The sequence below is a fragment of the Lathyrus oleraceus genome, chromosome 2 (assembly GCF_024323335.1).
Source record: "Lathyrus oleraceus cultivar Zhongwan6 chromosome 2, CAAS_Psat_ZW6_1.0, whole genome shotgun sequence".
Taxonomy (NCBI): Eukaryota; Viridiplantae; Streptophyta; class Magnoliopsida; order Fabales; family Fabaceae; genus Lathyrus; species Lathyrus oleraceus.
The window spans coordinates 44,200,240-44,219,454 of NC_066580.1; the positions used below are offsets into that span (position 1 = coordinate 44,200,240).

At 40.8% G+C, this 19,215-nt stretch overlaps 1 pseudogene; it reads right to left on the minus strand.

Annotated features, from left to right (window-relative positions):
• Positions 1 to 6,246: 6,246 nt before the first annotated feature.
• Positions 6,247 to 19,215, minus strand: part of LOC127121847 (plasma membrane ATPase 2-like) — a 33,341-nt pseudogene continuing 20,372 nt past the window's right edge.

A 19,215-nucleotide genomic window follows, 5' to 3' on the forward strand; every position in this document is an offset into this window, starting at 1 on the left:
TTTCCCTGGATTTCACCTTGTTCGTCTAACCTTTCTGTTGAGTTTTCGTGAGGGCTCACATACTCTTGCAGGGATACCATCCGGAGGTTTATCCTGATTAATCATATTGACTGATTTTCTTTGATGGTCTAGCTGGAGAGATCTCAGGGTTGCTAATCCTTTAATTGCTGTAACTTCGGATTTTTATCCGTGTGGTAATTTTTTCCTTTTCTCGTACTTTATCGCTTTCTTAGCTGGAAGACCTCGATAGGAGGCAATGTTTGAGCCCCTTGGTGGCATTTTACTTTGAGATACATGTTTTGTGTTTTGTATTCATATCCCCACATGTAGCGCGGTTCCTTCGTCAAGGACTGCCTGTTTGCCCTCGCGCATCCCAAACCCTAAAACCCAAAGCAACACGTTTACTCCTTCTACTACAGGCGAGTAAGTCTCCAAAGGTCGAGCATCCGGTAGATTGCGTAGTGACGTCGTTCGTCCAAAACCCAATCCATAACCCCGTAGTTAGCCGAAATACGACTTGCTCTGATTCTCATTCCAGATGAGATACGTAGGCATAAGACGCGATGTCTTAGCGAGCACACATCCTCCTAACCCATAAGTCAGCCGAGCTACGAAGACTCTGATTCTCATATTCAAATGAGATACGTATGCAGTGGATGCGACATCCGCGCGAGTCATTTCTCTTAACCTTTTTAGTAAATAAACACATTAGGTAAACCCACACCCTTTAGACGAAAACCACAAAAGTGGATCCCGTAGAGTACTACGGATGCGTAGGGGTGCTAATACCTTCCCTTCGCATAACCGACTCCCGAACCCAAGATTTGGTTGCGAGACCCTGTCTTGTCCTTTCCTTTTTCAGGTTTACTTCGAGCGTTTCCTTTCCCTCCTTCAACCGGACTTGCCAATTCAAGGTTGCAATTCAATTGCAAACAGGTTTGCATTACTCTTACCGCTCTATGTTCTTAATTTGCATATGGCATTATGATTGAATTTATAAAAATATCTTAAGTTTTGCATGTGAAGTTAAGTATGTATGAATATCTTGAATGTTTAAACCATGTAATCTCTGTAATGGATGCCATAGGGTGTGAAGCTTGCTGAAATTGTACTGTTATCAAAACCAGAATCCGCAGCCGCTCGCTAGCACATCGCTAAGCGAGCATGAAGCGAGTATTCGCTAAGCCTTCGCTAGGCGAGGCAGGAGCGAGCGTGACAGTCGCTGACTTTTCTGTTCTGATTTTTGCTTATCTGACATGTTTTATCATAGCCATGCATTCTTTACCTGACTCTATTACTGTTGTGATTTCTTTTGTGGTGCAATTCTCGATTGCACCCTGATTTGGTATTCTGACTCGTTTGCTGAATTTTGTAAGGGCTCACGTACTCCCGAAAAGGTAGCTTGCTAGGTATTCCACTTTATTTGTGGGATACCCTTGTGGAGATTCATCCTAATTATTTAATTGATTTTAATGTGGAGATTTATCCTAATTACTTAAGTGATTTTAATGTGGAGATTCATCCTAATTACCTAATTGATTACAACTACCTAATTGATTATAAAATCTTGCCTTTGAATATGTGATCTTGGCCCTCTCTTTGTTGCCTTGCGATATTACGGTATTACGGTCATGCCCCGCGAATGTGGGGATACACTTAGCCAAGACCCTTCGATTAAATCATCATGTCCCTATAAAATAAATCATAGTCCCTCGGATGTTGCCTTCGAATATATGATTTTGTCCCTCGATGACCCTTCGGTGTAGCCTACGGTTAAATGATGATTGTCCCTTCGAATGCTAAGGTATCCTTACAAATGTTGCCTTCAATGACCAATCGATGACCCTACGATGACCCTTTTACATCCAAAGGATAAAACTACTTACTTCTCAATAGTAAGGATAGTTTTACCCTCATAAGGATAGGAAATGCCCATAAAGACCTTGGGTAGGTATAACTCTTAATTGCTGACTCACAACCTAAAACATTTTCATACATCACGCTTTGCAAAACATCTACTAGAAAATCACCACTTGGTATACATTCGTACTAGAATCATTACCAAGTTATATTTTTCTAAACCGCTTTCAAAATTAAACGAGATAAATACTTTGTATACATTCGCACAAGAATCATTACAAAGTTCAACTCTCCTTTCAAAAACATTTTAAGCAATTCACAAACACTTTTTCAGACAAACATAAGTGATCCAGCAATTAAGAGCCCATGGATAACCATGGATACAAAGGGTGCTAACACCTTCCCTTTGTATAATGTACCTCCCGAACCTAAAATCTAATCAAGGTCTTTCCTGTTCTTTTCCACCTTTCCTTATTGGATAAAAGAAAAGTCAGTGGCGACTCTTGTTAACCGCGACATTTGCTTTCCAAAGCAAAAACACACAAAGTCAGTTCACCGTATGACAGAACTGGCGACTCTGCTGGGGACCAACAAAGAGAGGTCACCTTAAAAAAAATAAAAATAAAAAATAAAAAAAAAAGATCACTTATTTAAATTGTCTGATTTACTTTTAAGGGATTGCTTGGGTACTTTTGAGTGAAAGATCCTACACTCGAATCTAGTGTACCCTAGGTAAGTAGCAATAGATCATCGCGGCTATCCGGCGTATACTGGAATGGTCAAAATGATGGCTACGGTTAATGCGACACTTTGGATGTCCTGATGTTCCTCATGTTTACTTGAGGAAAAATTTGGCGTCTGCGTGGTGTCATCAAAGCATTAACCAGACCTTTAGAACCCTAATTGACTCATCCTGGCCATTAGAAAGTAGTGAGATAACTGGCTTCGGTTTCGACTGGGGTTGGTTGAGACTCGATACTACACTCTTTGAGATTGGACTTTAGGGAAGCTTTGGTCAACCGCTTGGTGTTGCACTGAAGTGGACTTAAAGGAAGGTCAATGATTTTAGATCCTTCTAGAACCCGGTTACTATTCTAGGACAGGTTGAACCAACCAAACTTCAGTGGGGAGGGTACTTACCTTTGGAACTCATGCAAGCCTTAAAACTTAGGAATGATGATTGTGTGACTTGCTCGTGCTTGTTGTTTACATAACAACATAACATCATAACATCATAACATCATAACATCATAGCATTGTACTAACCGTTTCAAGGACTTAGGGATTTAACTTTGCTCTGTAACAGGGCTATGGCTTCCAGGAAGACCATTCGGATCAATTTTGTAGCAATCTCTCCTCAACTAAAGGATTTAGTATCAGAACTTCCTGATCAGGCTCAGTTTATCAAGAAACATGGTTCTCTCCTCAATTTGGTTACCACTGGTTTCAAAGAAGATATGATGAGAGTCCTATTTCAGTTCTTCGATCCTAAACATCATTGCTTCACCTTCCCAGATTATCAGTTGGTGCCCACATTAGAAGAATTCTCCAGGCTGCTTGAGACACCTATCCTTGACCAAACACCTTTCAGTGGTTTAGAGAAGATTCCGAAGTCTGAAGAGGTTGCCGCAGCTTTACACATGACAAAGTCCGATATTGAAACCAATTGGGTAACAAGAAGTGGAGTTAAGGGTTTACTTGCCAAATTTCTGATAAATAAGGCCCGAGAATTCTTAAAAGCTATGGATGTCCATGCTTTCGAAGATGTCCTAGCATTACTAATCTATGGTTTGGTGTTATTCCCTAACCCAGACCAATTCATAGACATGAATGCTATTAAGATATTTCTCACTCATAACCCTGTGCCTACCTTGCTTGGAGACATTTTGCATTCCCTTCACACCCGTACTATGAAGAGGTAAGGGACTCTCATGTGCTGCGTACCTGTATTGTCTAGGTGGTTTATTTCGCACCTTCCTCAATCAGTCTTGAAGAACGAGCAGAATCTAAAATGGTCTCAAAGGATAATGTCGCTCTCCCATTCAGACATCTGTTGGTGTCCTCATCTCAAAGAAAAAGTTATCATCATTGACCGTTGTGGGGAGTTCCCTAACGTACCACTCTTAGGAACAAGAGGAGGTATTACTTATAACCCGGCCTTAGCCCTACGTCAGTTTGGTTGTGCTCGAAGAGATGGCCCACATGAAATAGTTATCCAAGGCACTGTGTTTGACTATGACAACGATTCTCAAAGCCTCCGTCAAAGGTTTGTACGAGCTTGGGGCATGGTGAAAAGAAGTACTTTAGGACAGAAAAACTCTATTCCTATGGAACCTTATCTCAGATGGGTACGCGCAAGAGCTCGTGAACTTGTCATGCCATATCTTGCAGTCGGGCCATTGATTGTTGAACCAGAAGTTGAAGGAGGGACTCCTCAGATCATTTCTTATCCAGATATGCCTACTGATGTTGAAGAGTTGAAGAGGTCCTGGATCCAGTTGAGAGAGGAAAGGGATACTTTCGAAGCCCAGTTCTGTGCTGAAAGGAAGAAAGTGTTAGAACTTACCAGCCAGCTTAATGAGGAACGAAGACTCAATGCATATCTTCGCCCAAAAAGAAGCCGTCCCTGGGAGATTTGAACTCTCATTGTATTTTATTATTTTGTTGTAATGAACATTGATTAAATTAATAAAAGTCCCTCTCTTTTTGGTGGTTAACGCAAAGTTAAATTCCAAAAGTCCTTGAAAACATTTCATACATTGCATAGCATAACATAACATTGCATAACAGGTATTCTAAAAGATCAATGTTCTCACGGTCTTCCTTCTAAACAGAAAAATGGCCCTCGAACAAACTGTCAAAGATCTCCAGGCTCAAAATGCTCAATTCCAGGAGATGATCTTGAGCTTATCCAAGGGGCAGGAGGAACTGAAGGCTCTCTTGCTCGAGCAGAAGAAAGACAAGAATCCTGTGAGTTACATTAACCCGGGAAGAAGGCTTAAAGGACAGGCAGCAGGAGTCAAGATTAGGATTCCGAAAGATCAAGAAGAGGGGACAGATTCAGAAGAGGGGGATGTTGATCCCTTCAACCCTGAAGACGATGATGAGGATTACGAGAATGAACAGTACTCTCCAAAAGATGGCAAATACAAGTTGCTGGAAGAACGTATGCTAGCTATGGAGGGCCAGAAGGCGCCCGGTCTGGATTTTGAAAGCTTGGGTCTGGTTTTCGACGTGGTCATTCCCCACAAATTCAAGATCCCCACTTTCACTAAGTACGATGGTGCGTCTTGTCCTCATATGCATCTGAGAGCTTATGTGAGAAAGATTCAACCGCATACCACTGATAGGAAGCTATGGATCCATTTCTTCCAAGAGAGTCTGTCTGGCACACAGTTGGAGTGGTATTACCAGCTCGAGAGCTCTAACATCCGCACCTGGACTGACTTGGCGACAGCTTTCTACAAGCACTACCAGTATAATTATGAATTGGCGCCTACTCGGCTATAGTTGCAGAATATGACGATGGGATCTAAAGAAAGCTTCAAAGAATATGCTCAAAAATGGAGAGATTTGGCTGGCAGGGTCAAACCCCCTATGACTGATCGAGAATTAGTGGACATGTTCATGAGTACACTGACGGGCCCATTCTACAGCCATCTACTGGGAAGTTCTTCATCGGGTTTCACTGAACTTATATTGACAGGTGAACGTGTTGAAAGTGGTATTCGAAGTGGAAAGATACAGGCGGCTACCTCTGCAAGCACCAAAAGGTCCTATCAGGGGAGGAACGAATCAAATGCTGTGTACGGTCAAAGGGGTCGTAGCAAGAAGAATCACTACAACAAACAAGACCTTAGACGGCGCTTTTTTTAGCCTTAGACAGCGCTTTAAAGCGCTGTCTAAACCTCCGCTGCTAAAGGTTTAGACAGCGCTTTTTTAAATCATAAAAGCGCTGTCTAAGCCCCCCCCCCCCCCCCTTAGACAGCGCTTTGGCCAAAAGCGCTTTATAAGACCCTCTTATTTTAAATTTTTTAGGTATACCTTAGACAGCGCTTTTGAAAAGCGCTGTCTAAGCCCCACCCCCTTAGACAGCGCTTTGGCCAAAAGCGCTTTCTAAGACCCTCCTATTTTAATTTTTTTAGGTATACCTTAGACAGCGCTTTTCAAAAAGCGCTGTCTAAGCCCTCCCCTAGATTATTTATTGATGATTGACTTCATTCCATTTCCACACTAGTGATTCAAAATCTTATTTTAACTACTATTAAGAGATGCAGTGTACATTTTCCTAAGTGGTGGTTGTGGAGAGGAAATGAGGAAAATGTGTGATCTTAACAGATCAATGACACTGCCTTTATAATAAAATCATAAGAGATAGAAGCAAATTTATATACAAAGTTGATAATGGGAAAATAAGAGGTTGAAGATTACCAGCTGAGCAATCATAAAAGCACCCAATAGGAGAAGACCAGGTCTTTCCAAAAAGGACCAGCTATGGGACCTGGTGACAAAAATTAAGGCCTGGCTTATAATACTGACTTGTAGGTAGAGGGCTGCCATCATTTCATCAGGGCTTTTTCTGAGAGACCTCACACCAAACTTGTCCTGCAATAATGGAAAATGGGTTTATGGTCCTTAAAATTGTTGCCACTGGGTGATAGTATTGAAGGAACCACGAAATATAATTTTTTACCGAGAAGAAGTCGGTATCCTTCATGAGCCAGAAAAATACTACTGTCATTAATGCCATGTAGCTACCTAGCACAACACCGGTAGCAAATATCTCTTTCAATTTCCAACTGTCTGGTAGTGGAGATGGTTTCACTCTATCCTTGGATATTGTCATAATGGTACCTAGTGGCATAAGGGTGAAGGAACTTAAATTAATATTTTTCACAGATGATTGAAGTAAACTATGAAGATCAATAAGAAACTATCTCACCATCATTCAGTATGGCGATAATCAACACCATGAAGGGTGCAAAATCAAACTTCCAGATCAACGCAATGAACATGAAACCAAACTGGTAAAATGAAGAATAGATCACATGAATTGTATGAACCATGAATATAAGTATAGAAAAGAAGTTGACATTTTCTTAGGAATTAAACTATTTTTGCACTTACCACAATACGAATGGTGATTGACACAGCATAGATCTGCAACAATCAATATTCTGTGTTTAGAATGCTAAAGATTTTTAAATGAAATTAAGCAATTAAATCAAGCAAGGAAGAAAACTAACAGTATAATTCTTCATCCTTTGGAAAATTGCCCTGCTGGTGAGCACTGCACTAATAATAACACTTAGACCGGGTTCAGTAAGGACAATATCAGAAGCACCTCTAGCAGCATCTGTAGCGTCAGCAACAGCAATTCCAATATCTGCTCTCTTTAGCGCAGGAGCATCGTTGACACCATCACCTGTCATTCCACATATATGTTTCCTCTCTTGCAGCCTCTTTACGATTTCATATTTGTGTTCTACCATGTCACAAGAGGAGATAAAAACAATTAACATGTTTTCAAAATGTAATTGTATAGTTAACAGATGCAGAAGTTCCATGATGTTTGAAATAATTGAAAACAATGTAATTGATGATGTTATCATTATCATCATCATAATGAAGGACCTACCAGGAAATACTCCAGCAAATCCATCAGCCTTCTCAATCAACTCGTCAACTGGAAGAGCTGCAACAGCAGCATCCTTGCTTTGACCGAGTAATGACGAAGATGGATACATGTTTGTTCCCATCCCAAGCCTTCGGCCAGTTTCCTTGGCAATGGCAAGCTGATCACCTAGAGAATGTGAAATCCAAACAATGGTTAAGCTACATGATTTCATTTATGATATGAAATGTGAACTACAAGAAAGTAAGAACGTCAAATCTTACCGGTAATCATCTTAACATTCACACCAAGGTTCAGAGCTCTTATGATGGTTTCAGCACTATCATGCCTAGGAGGATCAAATAGTGGTAACAGACCAACAAATTGCCATGGTGCACCAGGGCTATCTTTATTTTTCTCAGGTACTTCCTGTTATAAACAGATAATTCAATGGTAGAAATAAAATTAGGATATTCAAATAAGTCGAATAAACGATAAATGCTAACAGTAATATCAAATTTCTAGACCTGTCTAGCAACACCCAAAGAACGGAGTCCACGCTCGGCGAACTTGTCAATTACGGAATGAGCTTTCTTCCTGACATCCTCTTTGCAGTTGCAGAGGTTCAATATCTAATCCAGGAAAAAATATCGATCAGTATCTTCATGATCATAATCATATGGTGGCACCACTTCCATCAAAACAAATATTTTACCTGCTCAGGAGCACCTTTGCTTGATCGATGCCAATTTCCATCAGAGTCAATGTAGGTTAAAGCAGTTCTCTTGTCTACAGGGTTGAATGGGAAAAAATGAATCTCCCTAACACCAGCTCGTGCCTGTGCAATTTAAAACTAGAAGTTAGATTTTCTTTTATCTTCATCCTACAAGTCACTATCAGAAATATAGACTACTGGGGTCTAGCGCAGGTAGTTGATGTGCAGTTCGATTCCTACTGATAAAAAAACTATAAAAATGATAGAGCATTTAAGCATATTTATTTACCTCCTTTGGATCAGCAAGCATACCAACAATTGCAGCATCTATTGCATCCTGATTCTCAGTCCTAGAAGCCCTTGCTGCAAGAAGGATAACATAATCCTTCTCTACATTCTTAGCAAAAACCTCAATCAAATTTTTATCAACAGACAACTTATTTAAGGTCAGAGTCCCGGTTTTGTCACTGCAGAGAACATCCATTCCTGCCATTTCCTCAATAGCTGTCATTCTCTTTGTAATTGCACCTTGCTGAGAAAGCCTGTGAGAACCAATAGCCATAGTAACAGACAAAACAGTTGGCATAGCAATTGGAATTCCACCGATCAAAAGAACCAAAAGATTGTCAACTCCATCTCTATACTTGCGGTGTTGAATCGGATACATGACAACGAGCTCAATCAGTATTCCAACAGCAATTGAGCAAATGCAGAAATTACCAATTGCTGTGAGGACTGAAAGTGACCAACTTGATTGGTGTTGTCAACAAGGTGAGCAGCTTTACCGAAAAATGTGTGCACTCCGGTAGCAATAACAACTGCTTCAATCTCACCTTTCTTAACAGTTGATCCAGAAAAGACTTCATCTGAGGGATTCTTTGTTGCCGGAAGAGATTCTCCAGTTAAAGCAGACTGATCAACACTCAAAGCATCACCCTCAAGAAGACGAGCATCCGCAGGAATGATATCTCATAATTTAATGCTGATTATGTCACCTGGGACTAAAATTGCAGCATCTTCTTCAGACCAGCGACCATCTCTGAGAACCTATAATTTTTGTAGCAAGAAAAGTAAATTGAAATCAATTAATAAATTAATAAAAAAACACCATGTAAATATCCAATTTGGTTCTTGAAATTGTAGCTTTCTATCAATCTCATCCCCATTCACCCATATTATCAATATTTCAAAATGATCCCTAAAACTGCAAAATGTTAATCAAGTCCCTCCCTCTCTCTGTGGGGGATCTGCTATGAAATAAATCCTTAAAATCATTCAATCACTTTCAAATTCATCCCAGATATTATCAACTTAATTTAATTCCAGTCACTGCAAATACCAACCAAGGGACGAATTCAATTAAAACTTTGCGATTTCAAAAATCATATTAGAATATCGATAACATGATGAATTAGATTAATCCATTCTCAACATTCTCAACAAGATTATACAGTAGAAACGAAGAAATGAAGAAATATTGAAGAACATACCGCAAGAAATGAAGAACAGTAGAAACGAAAAACGAAGTCAACACCCAAATGTCGAGACACGTACGATTCTTCAAACACGTTCAATGATTGAAACCGAAAAATGGAAGTGTATTCGTGTTCGCTGTTATGGTTTTCGCTGATAGGGTTTCAACGTTCGCAGGAGGGAAAACAAAAGAACAGAGAACGAAAACTGAAATGGAGTCTGAAATTTTATTTTAATTAGACCTTAGACAGCGCTTTTGTGGAAAGCGCTTTCTAAGGTATGCCTTAGACAGCGCTTTCCAAAAGCGATTTCTAAACCCCCCCTTAGACAGCGCTTTTGGTTTTAATTTTTTTTTTAATTTAAAGACTTTAGACAGCGCTTTATCAAAAGCGCTGACTAAGGTCTATATTTAAAAGCGCTTTCTAAAAGCGCTGTCTAAGGGGGGTCTTAGACAGCGCTTTTAGAAAGCGCTGTCTAAGACCCCCCCTTAGACAACGCTTTCATTATTTTTTTGGAACATTTTCCGTGTTTTATTTTAATTTTAACCTTAGACAGCGCTTTCTTTTAAAAGCGCTGTCTAAGATGCGCTGTTAAAAGTCATTTTTGGCGTAGTGAATTGTGACCATACCATTGGAGCAGTTACGATTGCAGCACCGCCATCTCAAAACTTCCAGCACAGACAAGACAGGCCAAGAAGGCAGTTTACCAAGATCAATATGACGTTAGCACAGGCACTGCAGGGTATGCTGAAAGCGAAGTTGATTACCCTCAGAGATCCTCCTACGAATCCCAACACTATTTCTCCTCGTTATAATCCCAATGCCAGGTGTGCATATCACTCCGATAGCCCCGGGCATGATACAAACGATTGTTGGTTATTGAAGAATAAGATTCAGGATATGATCGAGGCTGGAGAAATTGAATTTGATCCTCCAGAGACTCCTAATGTCATCACTGCACCTATGCCTAACCATGACAAGACTGTTAATGCTGTGGATGACAATTCTCACCTTTCTAATGTAGCTGACTTAGCATCTCCTCTCCTGACCATCAAGAAGAATTTATTGCAAACTGGTTTATTTCCAGGTTGTGCTGAAAATTGCGATCTCTGTATACTCCGACCCAATGATTGTTTGAAGTTGAGAAATGGTATTCAACGGCTGATGGACGATCGTACAATTATCTTTGAAAAGATTCCTAAGGTGGAAAGTCCTATTGAAGAAATATCTGTGATCGCTAGGTCAAAAGTTCCAGTGAAGATTACCGCTACTAGAGTGCCTGTGAAGATCACTGCCGAGCCCAAGGTAACTCCCCTAATCATTACCGCACCTGGCCCAGTACCGTATTCCTCAAGCAAAGCCATTCCGTGGAATTGTGGAGGTGATATTTACATCCATGGCGTGAAGCAAGATGATAATCCTGCTAATCCTAATGACGTTGACATTGTTGGGACTAGTAGAATTACTCGAAGTGGAAGGATCTTTTCTCCAGAAATCTCACCTCCCGTCCCTGAACCTCGAGGAAAGGAACCAGTCAACCCTTCTCAGTCAGAGACACCGGTCGAAGTTACTACTGAAGATATTGCCAAACAAGAAATGGAAGAAGTACTGAAAATCATCCGCAAGAGTGATTTTGATGTGGTAGAACAGTTGGGGCATACCCCGTCTAAGATCTCGATGTTATCCTTGTTGTTATCTTCTGAATCTCATGCCAATGCATTGATAAAATTCTTGAAGACCGCTCATGTACCTTAGGAGACATCTGTCGATCAGTTCGAAAATTATGTTGCTCACTTGACTGTTGACAATGGCCTAGGCTTTTCCGATGCTGACCTGACACCAGCAGGAAAGAATCACAATAAAGCTCTGCATATCTCTATTGAGTGTAAGGGGATCACCTTGGCTCATGTGTTGATCGATAATGGCTCTTCTTTGAATGTGCTATCTAAAGTTGTGCTCGATAAACTTGATTGTAAGAGCGGTGAACTGAAACCTAGTGACGTTGTGGTACGTGCTTACGATGGTGCGAAGAGCGTTGTCCATGGCGAGGTGGTTCTCCCTATCAAGATAGGACCTCAAGTTTTCAACACTATCTTTCATGTAATGAACATTCGTCCTGCCTATTCCTGCTTGCTGGGATGCCCTTGGATTCATGGGGCAAGTGCTGTAGCTTCGTCTCTCCATCAAAAGTTGAGGTATCCAATAGAAGGTAAGATCGTCACTGTGTGTGGGGAAGAAGAGTATATTGTCAGTAGTGTGCATACCTTTAGATACGTCGAGGTGGATGGTGAATTCTTCGAGACTCCTTCTCAGTCATTTGAAGTAGTTCCTTCGCCTAGTCCTGTCCTTAAGCCAACTTCCTGTGTGCCCGAGGTTATTCGTGCTCCTCCTGCTATGATTTCTCTGAAGGACGCTCAAGTCGTGGTTGAAGAGGTTGGTCGTACTGGCTGGGGTCAACTAATCGATGTACCGTACAAGTCTGATAGATTTGGCCTGGGATTTAGCTCTGAAAAGGTAGTCAAGGATCAGATTAATGCTATAGAAGATGCCGACAGCGATTGCGACCTGGATAGCTGGATTTTCCCAACAATTGGTGACGGACTCAATAATTGGAAGGCTGAAGACACTATCCCGATTTCTTTTAGTCAGGAGTAATTGTTATTGTCTATTTTAATGTTGCAATTTTTAATTTTTACAATTGAACTTCTTAAAGCATTGTGTCTATGCCCGGGGCACAATAGCTAATTTGTTAAGGGTTTGTCATTTCATAAGCATATTTACGTTCAATAAATCAATGGACTTTTTGCATTCAAATATTGCGCTCTTTATCTTTCCCGTCACCTTCCAAACAAGCTATGTTTTCTTACACACACTCACGTAACAAATTGCAGATCCATATCCACTCTGGATCCTGTTGATAATAATTCTGCTACTGTTCATTATGACTTTGAAAATCCGATCTACCAAGCCGAGGATGGAAGTGAGGAAGGTTGTGAAGTACCTGGAGAACTTGCCAGACTGTTACTGCAAGAAGAAAAGACTATACAGCCGCATGAGGAATCAATTGAAACTGTAAATCTGGGTACCGAAGTGGACAAGAAAGAAGTCAAAATAGGAGCAGGCTTGGAAAACAGTGTCAAGGGAAGATTGATTCAGATGTTACATGACTATGTAGAGATTTTTGCTTGGTCTTATGAAGACATGCCGGGACTGGATACTGATATAGTAGTGCATCGGCTGCCAACGAAGGAAGATTGTCATCCTGTTAAGCAGAAGGTTCGTCGCATGCGTCCTGAAATGTCTGAGAAAATCAAAGTCGAGGTTATGAAACAATTTGATGCAGGTTTTCTGGCTGTTACTTCTTATCCTCAATGGGTTGCTAATGTGGTACCAGTGCCAAAAAAGGATGGTAAGGTGCGAATGTGTGTAGATTACAGAGATTTGAATAAAGCGAGTCCCAAAGACGACTTTCCACTTCCGCACATTGATGTTCTGGTAGATAACACCGCTCAACACAAGGTATTCTCATTCATGGATGGATTCTCAGGTTATAACCAGATTAAGATGGCACCTGAAGACATGGAGAAAACTACGTTTGTGACGCAATGAGGCACTTTCTGTTACAAAGTAATGCCATTCGGTTTAAAGAATGCAGGGGCAACGTACCAGCGTGCTATGGTGGTTTTGTTCCATGATATGATCCATCACGAAATAGAGGTATATGTGGATGACATGATAGCCAGATCTCATACTGAAGAAGAACATCTCAATCATTTACACAAACTGTTTGAGAGGTTGAAGAGGTACAAGTTGAGATTGAACCCGAACAAGTGCACCTTCGGAGTAAGATCCGGGAAACTCTTGGGCTTTATTGTCAGTGGTAAAGGAATTGAGGTTGACCCGGCTAAGGTGAGAGCTATTCAAGAAATGCTAGTTCCCTGTACAGATAAAGAAGTCAGAGGTTTCTTGGGACGTTTGAATTACATTGCCCGGTTTATCTCTCATTTGACCGCTACTTGCAAACCCATCTTCAAATTACTGAGAAAGAATCAAGAGATGATATGGAATGATGAATGTCAAGAAGCTTTTGACAAAATCAAGAAGTATCTCCAAGAACCTCCAATTTTGATGCCGCCAGTTGAAGGAAGACCTCTAATCATGTATTTGACCGTGTTAGAAAATTCAATGGGGTGTGTGTTGGGGCAACATGACGAGTCTGGTCGAAAAGAGCACGCCATATACTACCTTAGCAAAAAGTTTACCGATTGTGAAACAAGATACTCACTGCTTGAGAAAACTTGTTGTACTTTGGCTTGGGCTGCTCGCCGACTAAGACAGTATATGTTGAATCATACCACTTTATTGATTTCTAAGATGGATCCTATCAAATATATATTTGAGAAACCTGCTCTCTCCGGAAGAATAGCAAGATGGCAGATGATTTTAACAGAGTATGATATCCAATACACTACTCAGAAAGCAATCAAAGGAAGCGTGCTAGCTGATCATGTGGCTCATCAAGCGGTGGATGATTACCAATCTATGAATTTTGAGTTCCCAGATGAGGATGTCATGCTTGTCACTGATTATGAAGAACCTGGACCGGATGAAGGACCCGAACTGGGATCCCGATGGACTATGGTTTTTTATGGATCTTCTAATGCATTGGGCAATGGTGTTGGTGTTGTAATCATCTCCCCCAAGGGTTGCCATACGCCTTTCACTGCTAGACTATGTTTTGAGTGTACCAATAATATGGCTGAGTATGAAGCGTGTATTTTGGGACTCAAGGCTGCTATAGACTTAAGAATCAAGTTTTTGAGTGTGTACGGAGACTCAGCATTAGTAATCAGTCAAATCAAAGGAGAATGGGACACTAAACATCCGAATCTCATCCCTTATCGAGAGCGGGTGTTGACATTAATCCCATACTTTGAATAGATTACATTCGAACATATTCCACGAGAAGAGAACCAATTGGCAGACGCATTGGCTACCATGTCATCTATGTTCAGAGTCAGAGGGGACAGTGAAGCTCCTAGGATCACCATTGAACGATTAGATGAACCAGCATATTGTTATGAACTTAACGCTGATGAAGGAGAGAAACCTTGGTTCCACGAAATAAAAAGATATTTAGAAGCTCAGGAATACCTTGAAGGGGCATCCATCAATGACAGAAAATTTTTGAGGAAGTTCTCCGCTAAGTTCTTTTTGAGTAATGGAGTATTATACAAACGTAATCATGATTCGACTTTGCTTCGCTGTGTGGATAAAAAGGAAGCAGGAAAGATTATGGAAGACATACATGACGGTATTTTTGGGACTCATTCTAGTGGACATACGATGGCCAAGAAGATTCTGAGATCAGGGTATTATTGGTCTACCATGGAAGCTGATTGCCACCGTCACTCCAGAACCTGTCACAAGTGCCAGATCTATGCGGATAAAGTACATGTGCCTCCTGCTCCATTAAACGTGTTGACAGCCCCTTGGCCCTTTGCAATGTGGGGCATTGATATGATTGGAGAGATTAAACCTACTGCTTCTAACGGACATCGTTTCATTCTTGTTGCTATTGATTACTTTACAAAGTGGGTAGAGGCAGCCTCATTTGCTTCTGTCACCAAGAATGTGGTGGCACGGTTCATCAAGAATACTCTCATTTGTCGGTATGGCATCCCTGAAAGAATTATCACTGACAATGGTACTAATTTGAACAACAAGATGATTACTGAACTCTGCACGCAGTTCAAAATAAAACACCATAACTCTTCTCCGTACCGGCCAAAAATGAATGGCATCGTGGAGGCTGCTAATAAGAATATTAAGAAGATCATACAAAAGATGACAGTAACATACAAAGACTGGCATGAGATGTTACTGTTTGCTCTCCATGGTTATCGCACCTCAGTGCGAACTTCGACAAGGGCAACTCCTTTCTCTTTAGTCTACGGAATGGAAGTTGTCTTACCAGTGGAAGTTCAGATTCCCTCTCTAAGAATCATGAAAGAGGCGGGCTTAGAGGAAGATGAGTGGATTCAGACTCGACTCGATCAGATAAATTTGATTGATGAGAAGAGACTTGCGGCTGTTTGTCATGGGCAGATATATCAGAAGCGCATGACCCATGCATTTAATAGAAAAGTCAAGAGACAGGTGTATCAAATTGGCGACTTGGTAATCAAGCGTATCATTCTACCACAAGGTGATCCCAGAGGCAAATGGACTCCCACATACGAAGGGCCATTTGTAGTTAAGAAGGTATTCTCGGGTGGAGCCATGATACTTGCTACAATGGACGGTGAAGACTTCCCACATCCCGTAAACGCAGACATAGTTAAAAGATACTACGCATAAAAGAGACCCGCTAGGTCGACGTACCTAGGCAAAAGTAAGGGCATCCCGGCGAACCAAAAGGGTTCGGGCAAAAATTAGGGATAAAAATATAAAAACGTACACCCGGCAAGTCGAAAACCTGAAAAGGCGGCTTGGGCAAAAAAAGGGTATCCTGGTGGACTGAAAACCTGAAAAGGGGGTCCAGGCAAAATTAGGGATTAAAGCGTATGACTATGTCCCGTTCTCGGTCAGCTTCACCCAAGTCAAAGGGACTGAACAAGCCAATCACTTTTATCCGACAGCAGGAGATGAGAGGCTTGAAGACATAATGACAGTAGTGGAATTAAAATCAATAGGACTTTTCGGCATAGCTTTCTCTTTGTTCTCTTGACGATTTCCTCTTACTAGGATTTCTGTCTCCTTGTACACGAATTGCCTGTTTATAGGCCCTCTTTCAAAATCAATACAATTTTATTTCCAAAAAGACGCTGTTGTTTTACCTCCTCTGTTTTGTTTGCGTAAACGTCCATTGATTTAATTCGAATTTGAAGGTGAGAAAAACAAGAAAGGGGGGGTTTGAATTGTTTTGAAAAATAAGCGCTTTTCAAAAAGAAAACCACACAATGATTTTATACTGGTTCGCTTATAACACAAAGCTACTCCAGTCCACCCGGCCAAGGTGATTTCGCCTTCAACAAGGACTTAATCCACTAATCTTGAAAGATTACAAACAACGTCTAAGATAAAAATCTCTTAGCCCTCTCAAGTATACAGACTACACAGAGTCACTTGAGGAAATCAACAAACAATAGAAGAAAGATTTATGTAAACTAGAGTGCTTCTAGGAAAGCAAGTATTACAAAATTAAGAACAAGAGTTTTTCACGTTATAAGCAAAAGCTTCGTGAAGATCTTAGAGAGAAAGAATGTTTTCTTGTGTTGATGTTTCAGTATAATTTTTTCCTTGTATGTGTAGTAGTTTGAAATGTTGATTTGCAATCCTTTATATAGATCAATGAAGTAGTAGTTGAAACTGATGGATATTGAGATGAAGTTACGCCATCACATAAATAGCTTCTGCAGGATGACTTTTTCTTCTTGAAATGACTACTTACCACAAGTAGTATTTTCTTTATTGAAATTGGAGATTAACGTCTCTTTCTCAATTAGGAAATCCATTTGCAAATCTTTTCTTGACTTAAACGTTACTCTTTCATGATTAGCAATTCCATGCTCAGAGTATTTGTGTTTCTGGAGAAACTTGGAGTTTTGTATCTGATGTTGATCTCTTGTGAGTTCAGATAGTTTCTTTAGATAGCGTTGTTCAGAGTCAGAACATCTAAAGTTCACTTCTTGTTCAGATGCTTCTGATACTTTGCTGTTTTGCTTAGAGTTAGAACTTCTTGAGCGTGTTTCCTCATCAGATGCTTCTGATCTTTTGAGAATTTGTATCTGATCTGGTTTTGTATCTGATGACATCATCAGATTTCTTCCTTCTTTCTTTAGAACCCTGCACACTTAGAAACTTTTCGTTAGGGTGCCATTTTTGGTTTCATCCTTTGTTATCATCAAAATCAAGGAATCTGTTGTAGAACAATTTTTGTTCTTACAATCTCCCCCTTTTTGATGATGACAAAACAACCTTAATTAGCAGATGAAACATGAATAATATTAGATCAGATAGACAGAAGCTCCCCCTGAGTTAGTGCTTAGGGAGTTCAGAAGTTCTTACCAGAGTTTCTTAAGTACAGAGGTTTCTGAAACTTTCTGCAATTTCTTAAGTCCAAGTTAGATAATTTTATTTTTAAGAAAAATATGTTGCAGAATGCTTAAGGTATTAGACAATGTTTTCATCAGAGCTATTAATAATTTCTCCCCCTTTTTGTCAGAATCAAAAAGACATAGTAAAAAAAATAAGTAAAGAGAAGAACTGAAATTCATATAAAAGCACAAAGGCAACAAGAAAACATCAGATTCAGAGAGAGAGCAAAAACAAAGACAACAGGCAAGCAAAAAAATAAATCCTAAGTGCCTAAGGGTTCGGAGGCGGAGGCATTCTCTGAAGCAGCATTGCAAGCATGTTCTGGATGTTGTCGTTGACAGTATCTTGCTTGTCCATTCTGGCCCGGAATTCATTCTGATCTTGCTTGAGTTCTTTCAGAGTCTGAAGAACCATAGGGATCACAGAAGAGGACTCCCCCAGAGTCAGAGCCTGCTGAGCTTCAGCTTCTGCAGCAGCTTGTGCTTCTGCATCCGCCAGAGCCTTAGCTTCAGCTTCCTTTTCCCTTAGGATTTCAGCTTCCTTAGCAAGTCTTTCTTCTTCTAGCCTTCTTGCTTCTTCTGCTTCTCTTGCAATTCTCTCTTCCTCCAGCCTTCTGGCTTCAGCCTCTCTGGCAAGTCTCTCCTGGAGTCTTGCCTCAGCATCTTTGATGTAGCCATTTCTGACTTGTTCAGAGATGCCCTTCAGTCTAAAGGCCTCAGATGTCATCCAGCCAATGACTCTGTTCCAGTGAGTCCTTACAGATTTAGGATCATCACTGATTTCAGAGTTAGTGACCAGAGAATCGACCTTTTGAACTGAAGCCTCTGCAATCATCAAGATGGCTTCCTTAAGGGTAGGCTTAGAAAGTTCAGGTTCAGGTTCTGGTTCAGAGGTGTGAGGTGGAGAGTTTGGAGGGCTGAGATTTAAAGTGAGAGGTTCAGATTCTAATTCAGGTTGGGGTTCAGATTCTGCTTCTGGTTGAGGTTCAGATGTTTGGGGTGAAGCGTAAAGAGGGTTTAAATCTAAAGGTTCGGATTCTGGTTCTGGTTCAGCGGAGATGTTTGGTGGGTTGATATGAGAAGTGGGATGGTCAGAGGGTTGGTTTTCAGAAGGTATGGTAGTTGTTTGTTGTGGTGGAGGTGAGGTTGCTTCAGATTGTGTTTGTATTTGTTGTTGTGAAGCAAGTTTATGAGCATAAAGTGTGGCTATGGTTGGGGAATCAGGGTCAGAATATGCAGGGTCAGAAGAGAGGGAAGCATATGGGGGTGATTCTGGTTCTGAGGAGGATGAAGATGAAGTGCTTTGGTGGGTTTGTGCAGGTTTAGAGGGAGGTATGAAAGTACGGGCTATATTTAGGACTGGTGTAGGTTGGGAGGTTCTGGTGATTGAGGGTGAAATATCAGAGGTGGTAAAAATAGGTTGTAAAGAGAGAGGGTTAGAAGAAGCCATCAGAG